We start from the raw sequence: 16,270 nt of genomic DNA on the forward strand, positions 1-16,270 counted from the left end.
GCAGCTTACTTAATATTGGAAGAACAAATACTGTCAATGTATACAGCCTTAACAACATCAACCTAGAGAAGTCGACTTGTGAAAGAGACCTAAGGGTACTTGTAAGCCCGGACCTACGACCTAAAAAACAGTGCGTTAATGTTCGAAATAAGGCAAAAAGAGTATTGGGTTTTATATCTAGAAGTGTAAGTAAAAAGAGTGCAGAGGTCTTATTGCAACTATATCTTGCGCTAGTCAGGCCGCACCTCGATTATGCGGTTCAGTTTTCGTACCCTTTTTATAGAATGGATATCAATTCACAAGATGCGGTGGAGCGAACAATGACGAAAATGATTCCGGGACTTAGAAACCGTCTATATCAGGATAGGTTTATGAAACTAAACTTACATTCCCTAGAAAGACGAAGAGTGCGGGGAGATATGATAAAAGTATTTAAGTGGGTGAAAGGAATCAATAAAGGTGATAAAGATAAAGTTCTTATAATATCTGAGCAGGATAGGACTCGGAACAACGGATTTAAGTTGGATAAGTTTAGGTTTAGGAGGGAGATAGGAAGGAAGTGGTTCACAAATAGGGTGGTGAACGATTGGAACAAGCTTTGCAGCTTTGTAGTAAGTGCTGAAACGCTGGAAAGTTTATAAGGAGGCTAGATAGATTCATGGATGATAGAGAGTGGTAGTAACTCTCGACAGGAGCTGCCATGCACAGGCCAACCGGCCTATTGCAGACTCCTTATTTTCTTATGTTCTTATTAAGAATAATATACATCTGGTTGATAAATTCAATAACTTACACATTAATTATGATTTCTAACTGGTCAGTATTGATATAACATCACTCTTTTTCAATGGTCCCACTTGATGATTTACTGGAGTTCCTCATAGATTCCCTGGATAATATTTCATTGCCCGGCTCGAAAGATGACTTCATCGAACTCATCAAACTATGTATTAAGGATTGTAAATTTGAATTCAATGCAGAATATTATGCTCAAAAATTTGGTATCGCAATGGGTAATCCACTCTCACCTGTATTAAGCAACCTATATATGGAATTCTTTGAAAAGAAACTATTAAGTAATATTTTACCACCTTCAGCAGTCTGGTTTAGATATGTTGATGATGTGTTATGTCTCTGGCCAAGTAATGAGGACCTAAAAGCTTTCCTGCCACAACTTAATAACTTAGCCCCCTCCATCAAATTCACTGTGGAATTAGAGCATGACTGTAAATTGCCTTTCCTAGACAGTCTGATCCACAGAATAGGTAACACCTTTAAGTTCAGTATTTGTAGAAAACCTACTAATGTGTGTTCATACATTCAATATTATTCTGCCCACCGTAATAGAGTCAAACAGTCAGTATTTTCAACAATGTTCTTACGTGCTTTGAGAATTTGCAGCCCGGAATTCATTGATGAGGAATATAAATATATCTATAATATTGGCTCAAACCTTAAATACCCTAGATCTTTTATAAACAAATGCCTGAACATTACTAAGAAATCTTTTTATAGAACCGATCCCAAGCCCACCCATGACCATAAGAATCTCTTAGTATTACCATTTCACAAAAATTTATCTCAAATTCCTTTATAACAAAAAAATATGGAACGTCAAAGTGGCATTTAAAAACTCATGCACTGATAAACAAATGTTAATCAAGAACTCCCCCAACAATACAAGTGGCTGCATTTATAAAGTTCCTTGCAAGGAATGTAATATGTTTTACTTAGGCCAGACAGGTAAAGATCTTGTAACTAGACTTAAACAACATAAATATAGTATTAGGACAGGCCAGGAATCCAATGCTCTGTTTGTTCATTTGAGGGATAATAAGCATTGCATTGACTGGGATAATGCCTCCTCAATATTACCTTGTAATTCAATTGACAGTAGGAATATTATAGAATCCAGTCTCATTTAACAGACCGAATCCGTCATCATGAATTTGAGTAATGGTATATACAAATTGGATAATTTCGTAATTAAGATGATTTGTATCCAGGTGATAAGGCTGGGTCAGCTTACCCTCTGACCTGACTACCTCCCACTGAGGTTCTTTTATGAAGATTAGTAGGGTCATTCATTACCTATACCTGACCATTGTGGACCTGGTCTCACCCTCCTCTGTATATATACACCTTGTTTTGTACTTCTCTTTAGTCTGTACTCACCCCTGAAGATGTGAATTACATGAAAGCGCTTGGGAACTTCGTGTTTTCTTTCCTTGTGGTTATGGGCATATATATATATATATATATATATATATATATATATATATATATATATATATATATATATATATATTATCATGTAAATCCACAATGAAAACGTGGATAAGATAAATCTTGATAAAATCACACGGGAAAATGGAAACAACGGAGTACCTTAGCTTTCGTCTTTATTCAAGACATCTTCAGAGGCAACTGGATTACATGGACAGAGAGAGGCTTAAATATACAGGGTGACCTAAAAACATGAGGTCAGGTCATAATGATGACATCCACTAATCCCCACACCAACACAACCGTAGAGGAGCTTAAGAGAAGGGTGGTGACGTGACTAGACAGGTCAGGTCAGAAAAAAGGGACCCACAAAATAACTGTCATACATCAAGATCAAAGGTTTTCAAAGCAGTTTTAACCTTGGGCCACTGACAAATAAATTTATGTAACATATTATCAGTTTTGAACTGACCATCACTAAGGTTTATTGATTTTAATTCCTTAATCAAACTAGCTTCAACCAGAAGTCTTTCTGTGACACAAGATGATTTGAATACTTCTAAGCTTTTTTCCCAAGCAATGGGGTGATTATTATTCCTAACATGAACGAACAAGGCACTGCTTTCAGATGCAGTTCTGATATTATACTTATGTTGTTTGATTCTGAGCTGCAGTGTTTTTCCTGTCTGACCTACATAATTACAATTACATTGGCTACATGGAATACAATAAACACTTCCATTTACATTCAAACTTGGGCTATTCCTTATTAACATATTGGTAATGGTTGAGTCATACTTGAAAACAACATTAATATTTAGAAGCTTGAGGGACCGAACTAAAGGGACAAATTCATCACGATAGGGCAGAGTCAAAATATTCTTAAGTGTAGGAACTTGTCTGGTTACAGAGGAATGAAAGGATTTTTTAGCCCTTTTAAAGCAACGATCAACAAACACAGAAGGGTACCCAAGTTTCTGTGCAATAGAACGAGTGTGTTTAAATTCGTCGTCAATAAATTCAGAGTCACAAATACGCAGACATCGTAGGAACATAGCAGAAAAAACTGACATTTTGGTAGACTCAAGGTGATTGGATAAAAAGTGAATGAAACTGTCTACCTGTGTGGGCTTTCTATATACCTTAAATTTATAGACTAAAGAGAAGTACAAAACAAGGTGTATATATACAGAGGAGGGTGAGACCAGATCCACAATGGTCAGGTATTAGGTAATGACCCTACTAATCTTTAAATAGCACCGCAATGGTCGGTAGTCATGTCAGAGGGTAAGGTGACCCAACCTTCTCACCTGGTTACAAATCTTCTTAATTACAAAATTGTCCAGTTTGTACATGCCATTACTCAAATTCATATTCAATGCTTCGGTATGTTTAATGAGACTAGATTCTATGATGTTCCTACTATCAATTGAATTACAAGGTAATATTGAGGAGGCATTATCCCAGTCAATGCAATGCTTGTTTTCCCTCAAATGAACAAACAGAGCATTGGATTCCTGGCCTGTCCTAACACTATATTTATGTTGTTTAAGTCTAGTTACAAGATCTTTACCTGTCTGGCCTAAGTAAAACATATTACATTCCTTGCAAGGAACTTTATAAATGCAACCAATTGTATTGTTGGGGGAGTTCTTGATTAACATTTGTTTAACAGTGCATGAGTTTTTAAATGCCACATTGACGTTCCAGGTTTTTAGTTATAAAGGAATGTGTGAGAAATTTTTGTGAAATGGTAATATTAAGATATTCTTATGGTCATGGGTGGGCTTGGGATCAGTTCTATAAAAAGTTTTCTTAGTAATGTTTAGGCATTTGTCTATGAAAGATCTAGGGTATTTAAGGTTTGAGCCAATATTATAGATATATTCATATTCCTCATCAATGAATTCCGGGCTGCAAATTCTCAAAGCACGTAAGAACATTGCTGAAAATACTGACTGTTTGACTCTATTACGGTGGGCAGAATAATATTGAATGTATGAACACACATTAGTAGGTTTTCTACAAATACTGAACTTAAAGGTGTTACCTATTCTGTGTATCAGACAGTCTAGGAATGGCAATTTACAGTCTTACTCTAATTCCACAGTGAATTTGATCGAAGGGGCTAAGTTGTTAAGTTGTGGCAGGAAAGCTTTTAGGTCCTCATTACTTGGCCAGAGACATAATACATCACCAACATATCTAAACCAGACTGCTTAAGGTGGTAAAATATTACTTAATAGTTTCTTTTCAAAGAATTCCATATATAGGTTGCTTAATACAGGTGAGAGTGGATTACCCATTGCCATACCACATTTTTGAGCATAATATTCTGCATTGAATTCAAATTTACAATCCTTAATACATAGTTTGATGAGTTCGATGAAGTTGTCTTTCGAGACGGGCAATGAAGTATTATCCAGGGAATCTATGAGGTATTCTAGTAAATCATCAACTGGGACCTTTGTAAAGAGTGATGTTACTTCAAAACTGACCAGTTTAAAATCATAATTAATGTGTAAGTTATTGCGTTTGTCAACCAAATCCATATTATCCTTGATATTAGAGTTAGAAATGTTGCCAACTAGGGGATTTAGTAAAGAAACTAACCATTTAGATAGTTTATTAGAGATTGACCCAACTGAGCTAATGATTGGTCTTGCTGGGTTATTAGGCTTGTGGGTCTTGATTACACCGTACATGTATGGCAGTGGAGGGGACGTTGAAGTAAGATGTTGGCTTTATCTGCTTTAGTGACATGTAGATCCTTATTTTTCTTATGGGCTTGGATTGCTTTGGTGAATCTTTCTGGACAGTTTGGAATACAAGGCTTGGACATAGATGCATACACAACACCTTTACACATGTTCACGTCTTCACTTGTCAAATTACTGAATTTCTACAAATTGCAAAATGCTTTGGCTATGTCAACACTGTCGACTCCCTTGTTAGAGCCATCAAAACTTAAACCATAGCCAAGGGCACACAAGGTATCACTGTCTAGTTGTTTAGAGGAGAGATTCACTACACAGTTGTGATTGGCATCCTTAGTCCAATCACTGGTTTCTAATAAGGAGTGCCAATTTGTGGTCTATCTTAGCTTGAAGATCAGAACGCTCACGTCTCAGGTTAAAAAACAGTAATCCAACATGAACTTTTTCCAATATATATCAGTCCATACATCATGCGGACTTCCATATACAAACAACACCTCACTAGTCGAGAATCGAACCCTGGACCTCTGCTTGTGATGAGGGATCGTTACCATCAAGCCACAAAAACAACAAAAGCAATACTAGGCTTTTTTTTATTCCACACAAAGCCTGTTCATTCGTCTTTGTTAATCAACGTGTACCTCCTTTGGGGATTGCTCGTGCCAACTCTGTGGTCGGGGTAGCATTTTACCAAATCCAGCTTAACAAAGACGAATGAACAGGCTTTGTGTGGAATAAAAAAAAAGCCTAGGATTGCTTTTGTTGTCTTTGTGGCTTGATGGTAACGATTCTTGTTCACATGCAGAGGTCCCGGGCTCGATTCCCGAGTAGTGGGATACTGTTTCTCTCTCTCTCTCTCTCTCTCTCTCTCTCTCTCTCTCTCTCTCTCTATGTATATATGTGTAAGTGTGTGTGTGTGTATAACATCACACCAAAACTAGCCTAAACTAAATTAACCTAACCTTACGAAAACTAACCTTATCAACCCTAATTTTGTAATAATGTGACCCTTTTCTCTTGGTAAATGACTTCTTAAATGAAATAGAGGACATTTTACCGCATGTAAATCATTTCCATTAAGTCGTACTGTTTGCTATCAGCTACTGTTAGATACAAGCTTGAAGAACGAATTACTGAAGCTTATTCTAATGTTGATTATTGCGGATATCTTACAACTCAGATTCAATGGATAACCAGATTATAAAAGAATTACCCTGTATACAGTATACGGTTAATAGCTGGTCACAGTCTGTTTGATATCAATATTTTCACAGTAAAGTGCTGCTGTTCACTTACGTATTTCAGTGGAGCAAGGAAGGTTTTCGTAAGGACAGCACCAAATGAATGTTCCCGGCACGGCAGCTCCCTTGGGTATTATAATCAACAAGGCAGCGGCGCCTTGCACAAACTGGCAACTTTTCATGACGTCAAGGTTGGCTGATAACCTGATTGGTTCAGTAGTATATGTCAACGTTCAATTTAATAATTTTTCACCACCAGAATATATATACAGGTATATATATATATATATATATATATATATATATATATATATATATATATATATATATATATATATATATATATATATATATATATATATATATATATATATATATTTTTTTTTTTTTTTTTTTTTTTTTTTCATGTAAATCACAATAATATGAATAGTTTTTTTCCTGTGTGATATATATATATATATATATATATATATATATATATATATATATATATATATATATATATATATATATATATATATATTCATGTAGATCCACAATGAAAACGTGGATAACATAAATCTTGATAAAATCACACGGGAAAAGGGAAGCAACGGAGCACCTTAGCTTTCGTCTTTATTCAAGGACAACAAAAGTAATCCTAAACTTTTTTTATTCCTCACAAAGCCTGTTCATTCGTCTTTGTTAAGCTGGATTTGGTAAAATGTTACTCCGACCACATAGTTAGCATGAGCAATCCACAATGGAGGTGCACGTTGATTAACAATGACAAAAGAACAGGCTTTGTGTGGAATAAAAAAAAAAGCCTAGGATTGCTTTTCTTGTCCTTGTGGCGTGGTGTTAGCGATCCCTGTTCACACGCAGAGGTCCAGGGTTCGACTAATGAGGTATTGTTTGAATATGGAAGTCTGCATGTTAAATGGATTGATGCTATATATATATATATATATATATATATATATATATATATATATATATATATATATATATATATATATATATATATATATATATATATATATATATATGTGTGTATGTGTGTGCGTGTGTGTGTGTGTGTGATCCATGTATATACCGAAATCCACAGAGGAAAAAGAAAACGGGAAGTTCTCAAGCGTTTTCATGTACAGACTAAAGAGTAATTATTGACAAGGCTAATATATACAGTCATTAAGTATATAGTTACCCAACCCTTTCATCTGGTTACAAATCTTCTTAACCCTTTCACAGCGGGAGGTTACCCTAAGCTGAATAAAATCGTCTGAAGGTAACCAGAATAAAATGGCAAGTGCGTGACACGCGGTGAAAGGGATAATCACCAAATTATCCAGTTTGTACATACCATTACTGAAATTAATGTTGACATATTCAGTATGTTTAATGAGACTGGATTCTATAATGTTCCTACTGACATTTGAATTACAAGGTAATATTGAGGAGGCATTATCCCAGTCAATGCAATGTTTATTATCTCTCATATGAACGAACAGAGCTTTGGATTCCTGGCCTGTCCTAACGCTATTTTTATGCCGTTTAAGTCTAGTTATACGAATATTGCTCGTTTAACCTTGCAAGGAGCCTTGTAAATGCAACCACCTTCAATACTGGGGAGTTCTTAATTAACATTTGTTTTACAGTGCATGAGTTACTAAATGTTATTATTTACGTTCCAGTTTTTCGGTTGCAGAAGAATTTGAGAAAAAATTTTGCTAAATGGGCACACTAAGAGATTTTTTATTGTCATGGGGAGATTTAGGATCAGTTCAATAAAAAAAAGATTTCTTTGCGATTTTAAGGTATTTGCTTTAACAGTCCAGCAGTCGGTAGTTGGCAGCGACCAAACAGGGAGGTACTACTGCCTAGGAAGATATTGGAAGCATAATGTGTTGTTTATGGTAGACCCTGCTGCTATATGGCATCACGAAAATTGTGACCAAGTCCCAGGTTGCTGATGTGATGCCTCATTTACACACAATTGCAGGGTCTAAATTGTTTCTCTTACTTTGACAACACAACATACATATATTGTTTCTTACTTTTGATATTTTCATTTTGCATTTCTTTATGGTTCATTATCATTATTATTATTATTATTATTAGTGTTGTTATTATTATTATTGTTATCATTATTATTTTATTTTTAATTTTGTATTTTGTATTATAAATTTTATTTACTATGAATTATTATTATTTAATTTTCAATTTTGTATTTTATTATAATTTTTTTTTAATTTTAATTATTATTACTATTATTATTATTATTACATTTTCACCCCCCAGGCCCTGATGTGGGTCAGTGACCTGTGCCCGGGTGGGCTAATCCCAATAAAAAAAAAAAAAAAAAAATATATATATATATATATATATATATATATATATATATATATATATATATATATATATATATATATATATATATATATATATATATGTGGACCTCAATATTCACATGTACCTCACCAGTCAAGCGTCGAACCCAGGTCCTCTTTGTGGGAACAGGGAGCGCTACCCCTACCACAGCACCACAAGGCACAACTGCAAATAAGAATACAGGGTGCGTCATACTAGCGCCTTTTCCGTAATTTTATTGCATAAATTTATTTATTTTTTTTTTTTTGAGCGCGCCATGTCACACACTCTTAGAGAACTGGCGCGCCAGTCTTTCCACTTTCGTCAATTGTAAACAAAGAAGATGTCGGTATATGCCTTCCTCTTCACATTTTTTTGAAGTACCTATCGCCCCTTGGATCCCACAGGCAATGATGACATCTAATATTGTCTATCATGTATTCATTGGTCAGGCGTGTCCACACAGGAGTAAATAGAGAGGCCGTGAAGAAGTTGAACACAAGGCTCAATGTAAACAAACATATCAGATGTATATACGAATATCAACATCAATAAAACAATACACTTAAGCAATTTATTAAAAGGCGATACTGAATACTTTTAAATTAAATTTATTTATATTCCGTTGTTCGATATTCATTTTACATATATATTCTCAATGCCAGTCAAGCAGGAACGATACTTTTCGTCTGAGCGAGACGGGCTAGAACATAGACAATTCGTGGAAAAAACGACGGAAATCGGAAAGTTAACGGAAAAAAGTGCTAGTGGCTGGTTAATAGAAAATCCCTGGCATAAGGATCATTCTTCAACTGCAAACGAACTTTCTCCAGTTCATTTGAGGTCCTTTTTTCACTTTTCCAGGACAGGTTTTTTCTTATTGATTTGAATACTGTCCTCTGGGGGCGGCGTTGGTATAGCTGTGTGGGATGGTCTCCCACTTGGTGACTGCCTTCCTGAACTTTGGATCGCTTGCTATTGTGCTGTTCTAAGTTGTCCTGGAAGGACCCCCCCTACCCCCAATGAACAAATCGTCTAATACCACGCAGGACGATATAAATGATAGCAGTGTGATCTAGGCGGGTTTGCGGACACCGATTTCTCCTCATAGACCGTAGACGTTTCTTGTTTCCACTGTGTGTCTTCCAAGGGGATGTTCACTGCCTTTACGGATGTGTTTCAATTTCAGATACTCGTTCTCTCTTAAGTACGGCAGTCTAGGCACAGAGATACAAATTGTGAAGAGATACGGATCATCGTTGGCATCCAGGTAACCCAGTACCTTAGAGGGCGATGAGGATTGCGTTGGTGCTTATGGGTAGCCCGAGCAGGACGCAGCTGGCCAGGAGGATGGCTCAGGCGTCTGGCCTAGTTCTCGTCTGATATTCTCTGAAACTGAATCCACCAAACCCACCAGTGCCGCCATCCAAGGTGCGTTTTCCCTATCTTGGATGATACTAATGCAGAAAGACGGAAGCGCCCGAAGTATTTTTACATTGATTTTGGAAACTGAATTTTTACCCATATTCGAAGCAAATATCAAAGTTCAATATACCTGTTACTCTTTGGATTCGACTATGTTAAATGATCATGAATTCTGATTTCTCAGGAAATGTACATCTTAAAAAATGTAAACCTTAGGACCAAAATAATTTTCAGACAAGAAGTGAAGATGCTCTACTGTATGTGGTCTCAGTCTATGGCGATTTTCGTGTTCAATCATGCTGGTAGTGCACAGTCATATTCATATGTTTTCAAGTTTATTTTCAAAGTGCATACAACTACGGTGCATTTCATAAGACCACCTGCGCTATAAACTCTTGTGGAATTATCTACAAGACCAAGTGTGGGGATGCGTAGGTCCACTGAATTTAGTTAATGGAGAGGGTGAACTTAATTTTCATTCTAGGTTGCAAAGAATCTCGATATCAGCTTTTCTACATAAAAGTTACACCAGTTGCAGCACGTCCCAGCAGGAGGAGAAGGAGCGGCCCCTGCATGTGTACAATGGTGAGGGCTTCGATGTTACTTTCGTTATAAACTTTTTCCATGACCGAGTCCTTCCTTTGTTGGTTCTGATTTAGTTCCTCTCTCTTTCTTATAAGACTCTTCCGCTCAGCGTCACGCAACTGTTCTTTCCTCCACTGCTCATACAAGCCAGCCTGGAAGATTACATTTAAAGAAGATTGGTCCATTTTTTCTGGAAAACATAAACAAAAGTATTTAAGTATACTTGGACTGAGAGTTAAGGAAAAGATAAAGAAAATTTATGAGAAACTAACGTGAAATCCTTATATTAGCTTAATCATCTGCTTTGCATCTTCCAACTTACCTCTGTGATTGTCATTAAGTAGCGATCTAGTGTAGACTGGTATGGGGCATCGTGTGGAAAAGGCCAGGACGCGGTTGAGGAGACAATTATCTCCCGTCCAACATATATTGGAGACAATCCATCTATCTCAGTGAAGTGTTGTGCAATCATCAGTTCAACGTATTGTTGACCACCAACGTAAGCTTGTCTGTGTAAAGCAAGCGTCGCTTTTGGGTTCTTTGATCAAGCCATATTTAGTAAACAATCTGAGAGAATTTAGCTTTCGGCAATAACAATTCCGAGAGATATTCAAAACTGATTGACAGGCTCCTATTCACCTAACATGTTTCCACAACTTCTTCTAATGCAGTAAAACAATGTAAGTTCTGACAACGGACAGTCAAGTACTATACGGTGGTAAATATCGAAAGAGCACAACAAAACAATAATTACTATAGTCTACTGCAACCTTCAAGATATTAAACATGATAACTCACTTCTTCGCCATAGCTTCCTGGAGTCCATTAATGATGCCGATCCCCAGAAACATCGGTTTTCCCCAAACTTTGAAAACTCTTGACTGCGACTGGATGAGGAATCCTTTGTAAGAGGGAACCGCTGTGAGTGTAAAAGGATTTCAAGGTAGAATAATGCCCGAGTTAGGTGTATATTTATGCATAATATGCTATATCTTAGAGAAAATGACTCTTTTCGCCTAAACAATGTAATTTCTCTCATAATCAATATTATTGTTCTTATCTGTAGCTTTAGAGAAATAAATTGCAAATGTCAAATATATTATTTCTCTCTCTCTCTCTCTCTCTCTCTCTCTCTCTCTCTCTCTCTCTCTCTCTCTCTCTCTCTCTCTCTCTCTCTCTGTGATAGCTGTTTATGTATCACATTTAATTGTTTTAGATAAGTTCTGGAGTGGCAGGGTCTTCATGTTAACACTTCTTCTGTTTTTGTTTTGTTTTATTGTTGAAATTGTTGAAGCAGTCATATACACAGTTATATATATATATATATATATATATATATGGCTGAGAGAGTGCATTGAGATATGACAGGCCATGACATGTTTTGACACACACACAGCTGACCTAGGCCTGACCTCAGTGGTACTTGCAGGAGCCGTGAATAATCGTCAACAACCGAGTCATTGTTGAATAACCTGGTGAATAAGTTGGTGTTATTCATTTGGGTGCGTATTTATATAAAACAAAGGTACTGTTACACCACTCGGCCACCTCCAACCGCGTCCTCACAGTTTAAATCCTAGGTATACCTAACCATGTTACAATAAAGTGTGCTTTAGCTAAACTGTTGCTTTTTATATATGCTTTTGCAATTCCTTCCGGAAAGTTTTCTTAGAAATTATTGTGTACCAAGAGAACATTTTTCTGTAACAAATTATCATAACAATCAAGGAACTGATAATTATGATGGCAGGTATAATGAAACCAGGTAGGATTACAACGGATTGTAAATATAAAGGAAGAGAATCCGTGTCATGGGTTGCGCTGGGCATCCTGCACAACCCATCCCAAATGTTTGTTTAGGTAGAGATAAGGTATCCGGCCAGCCGATAGGGGTCATCTCACGCCTCAAAGCCACATTTTAGCCGTGCCCGCTACTGTGTCTGTGCTGTCTCCACCAGGGCTACCTGGACCTGAGGACACCATCCCCGGCTACCTGTACCCCACCGACATGTCGACGAACTCACCATCACAATAACACTAAAAGGTGTGTCCCTCAATGTTGTCAATGCCTATGTGCCTCCCCCACCCCTACTGTACCTGCCCCACCACACCATATCACCTCCACCCCCACTGTACTTCGCCACGCCTAGTACATTGGCAACCCTGAGCCTGGCCGCACTGTTTGTAAACTTTGTGGTCAACAGACTCTCACACCCTCCTTCACCACATCCTCATCTGCCCTATGACCTCCCCCTACAAGGGTGGCACCTCTTCCCTCCCTGAACAGATATCCCTCCTCCTAGTGACAGGCCTGGCACTTGACATTATTAGGGACCTGCCACACTTTGCCATAAACAGATAAATTGTACCGGGAATTTTCCCCCCACACACTCATCATTGTCACTTTATGTAACTTGCTGACAAAACCCATGACCCTTCAGGCCTTTTACGCCCTTAATGCATGAGTCATAAAGGCAAGCATGAATTCCGCATGCTTCCCAGTTGGGCACTGTAAACGCTTCTGTGCTTCACCTTGCACAGGATGTAACGGGGTGCCCAATAAACTAGCCCCCTCCGGGGCAATCTGAAAAAATCAGCCAGTAAGCTTTAGACCTTGGGTTATAGAAGATCTCCTGCTCCGCGGATTTAGAACAGGGGCCATACAGTCCTACCAGTGCTACGAGTCTGTGTGTGGAAATCCCCGAGATTGTTGTTAAGTCCAGCGATAAGATAACACAGCCTGTAAAGGAAGTGATCAATGGTGAGGGCCTGTTTGCTGCAAGAGCACTCCAGACCGGCCTAATAGATCTAAACGATTAATTCTCCAGGTTGGCAAACTCTCCCTTATAACTTACGGTACTGTGGTGTGAATGGGAGTGACTGACCTATCCATGCAAATTGTAAGTTCTGTGTATGGAATTGTGCCAAATAAACGTAAGTGCAATTATCTGCCCGTATCTGTGACCCCTCTATTATTATTATTATCAAAGGTAATGACTGATTGGTTATGAGAAGTATAACTAATAACTTAGATGGATGTTGGAAGTTAATGAAATTCATTAAATCATCATTTATTAAGTACACAACGCATTGAATGCCGGAAGCAGAGTGAAATTCTACGTAGTGATACACCATAATCTCCTGGGTGAGTAACCAGTGTGAAGGTACCTGAGTTCTACGGTAAGAAAACCACTTCCTTGCATTTAAAACTTAACCATCCTGTAAGTCAGGAAACTGTGTTTTATTAATGGAAGAGAGAAGTTTAAGAATACACTGGTCAACATAAAAAAAAAATTCTCATGGTTCTGGATCAAAACAGTCTGATTCTAGTGTAATTGTATGTGCTGAACTCAATTATGACATTCGTATAGCTGTATCAGGCTCAGTTTTCCAGAACCAGCATATCTATATATTTAGTGTACCATGCTATTCATACAGTAATTTATATGCTCATTGGCTCCACTTATGCAATTATTTTGTCCTGATTTGTGCTTTTTTGTTTGTTTCAGTTTGCTGATTCATGATATTGCATATCTACACCTGCATGATTTGTAATTACTCTGAAATTAACAAAACATGGAACGTCGCAAGTGTGTGAACGGTGCTGACAGTTTTTGCTACATATGTGGTGCCTTCACTCCTGGTAGCCTCAAGAAACCAATCACAAAAGCTGTTCGACTGAACTACAAAAGTTACTTCAAATGTCATTTGGGTGACCAAGACAAGAAATGGGCACCTCATGTAGCCTGTAAGTCTTGTGTTAACCACCTGAGCGAGTGGATGTGTGGTAAACGAAGTTCAGGAATGCCGTTTGCTGTACCAATGATATGGTGTGAACCTAAAGACCACAGTAGTGACTGCTACTTCTGTCTCACAAATATTAAGGGAATAAAAATCAAGACACGAGGCAAGGTACAGTACCCCAATATTGCTTCTGCAATCCGACCAGTACCGCACAGTGCTGAACTTCCAGTCCCAAATCCACCGACTGAACAAGAATTGAGTGATTCCGATTCTACCTCTACCTCAATGGAAAACGACTACCAGGATGACTCTGAAAATACCAGGCCTAAACTATTTACTCAAGAAGCGCTTCATGATCTCATCAGGGACCTAAACTTGTCAAAAGAAAAGGCTGAAGTTTTGGGATCCAGACTAAAGCAGCGTAACCTGCTAGAAGATGGAGTGCATATCACTACAGCGCGTTACCGACATAGACAGCTGTCTGCATTTTTCAAGATGGCAAACAACCTTTGTTATTGCGAGGACGCAGTATCTCTCATGCAACAACTCTGCAAGTCTGAAACATACAAGACAGAGGATTGGAGGCTGTTTATAGACTCAGGAAAAGACTCTGAAAGCTGTTCTTTTACACAATGGCAATCGGCTTCCATCTGTCCCAATAGCACACGCAACAAAAATGACTGAGAGCTATGAAACAATGAAAATTCTGTTGGCCGCTATAGAGTATGAGAAACACCAGTGGAAGATATGTGGCGATCTCAAAGTCATCAGTTTACTACTGGGCCTTCAGAGTGGCTACACAAAGCACATGTGCTTTTTGTGCTTGTGGAACAGCAAAGCTGATGCAGAGTACTATGTGAGAAAGGATTGGCCGACAAGACCAAGAGATGCGCCTGGAAGGTTTAACTGTGCTCACAATCCGCTTGTAGATCCAGAAAAGATATTTTTGCCTCCACTGCATCTAAAGCTCGGTTTGGCTAAAAATTTCATCAAAGCTATGGATCAATTCGGTGCTGGGACTCTATACTTATCTCAGAAACTAGGTGGTGTGGTTTCCGAAGCCAAGTTGAAAGCAGGTGTCTTGAATGGACCGCAAATTCGTATACTAGTTAATGATAGTGAATTCACCAAAACATTGAACCCACTGGAGAAAAAAGCATGGGAATCATTTGTCAATGTGTCAAAGAATTTTCTTGGAAACTATCGTGCTGACAACTACAAAGAAATCGTAACAACCATGCTTCAGAATTATCATGCATTGGGAGCAAGGATGTCCTTGAAATTGCATTTTTTCCACTCTCATATTGAATTTTTCCCAGGTAACCTTGGAGACGTTAGTGATGAACACGGCGAAAGATTTCATCAAGATATCGCCATAATGGAGAGCAGATATCAGGGACAATTCAGTCCTAACATGATGGGCGACTATTGCTGGACACTGCAACGAGAAGAGAGCAAGCTGTACAAGAGAAAGAGTAAAGTTCAGAAGCACTTTTAGAACTTCATATTTTGTCATCATAAAGGATTTGAACTTATGTTTTTTGGTACAATTTTTTATGAGCTTATTTGTGATAGGTTTAAAATTGTATCTTGCATGACGCGATAATGTAACTATATTTACTATTTTTTATATTCTTTAAGAAAGTAGGTCTGATGGTAGAATGAAACATCCAATTAATATTCATTAATATGAAATTAGTCATGAAAGCACAGTCACATGAGATAATCTCATCTTTTGCACGACACGTGATGGAATATTAAATATTTGTACCTATTGATTTTTTTATAAAACCTGGTCTGATAGAACAAAACAAATATCAGATTCGAATTCAGCAATATGAAATTAGTTGTGTGAGCATGATCTCATATGTGAACCATTTTGGCTGTTGACCAGTGTTATCAGAGGTAGTGTGAAGGCTGCTGAAATTAATATTCACGAAAAGTGGTATGGACACCAGTTCAGAAGTAATGTTTGTGACAAAT

The 16,270-nt window shown here is 37.6% G+C and overlaps 1 protein-coding gene across 1 annotated transcript in view; it reads right to left on the bottom strand.

Moving 5' to 3' along the window:
• Positions 1–6,272, bottom strand: part of LOC121873933 — a 77,534-nt gene extending 71,262 nt beyond the window's left edge. The window contains exon 1 of the mRNA XM_042377812.1: positions 6,240–6,272. The gene's annotated coding sequence lies outside the window, so the exon portion shown is untranslated. The remainder of the gene's footprint in view (positions 1–6,239) is intronic.
• Positions 6,273–16,270: the final 9,998 nt, after the last annotated feature.

Source organism: Homarus americanus, unplaced genomic scaffold (genome assembly GCF_018991925.1).
Source record: "Homarus americanus isolate GMGI-L3 unplaced genomic scaffold, GMGI_Hamer_2.0 scaffold25827, whole genome shotgun sequence".
In the NCBI taxonomy this organism is placed as follows: Eukaryota; Metazoa; Arthropoda; class Malacostraca; order Decapoda; family Nephropidae; genus Homarus; species Homarus americanus.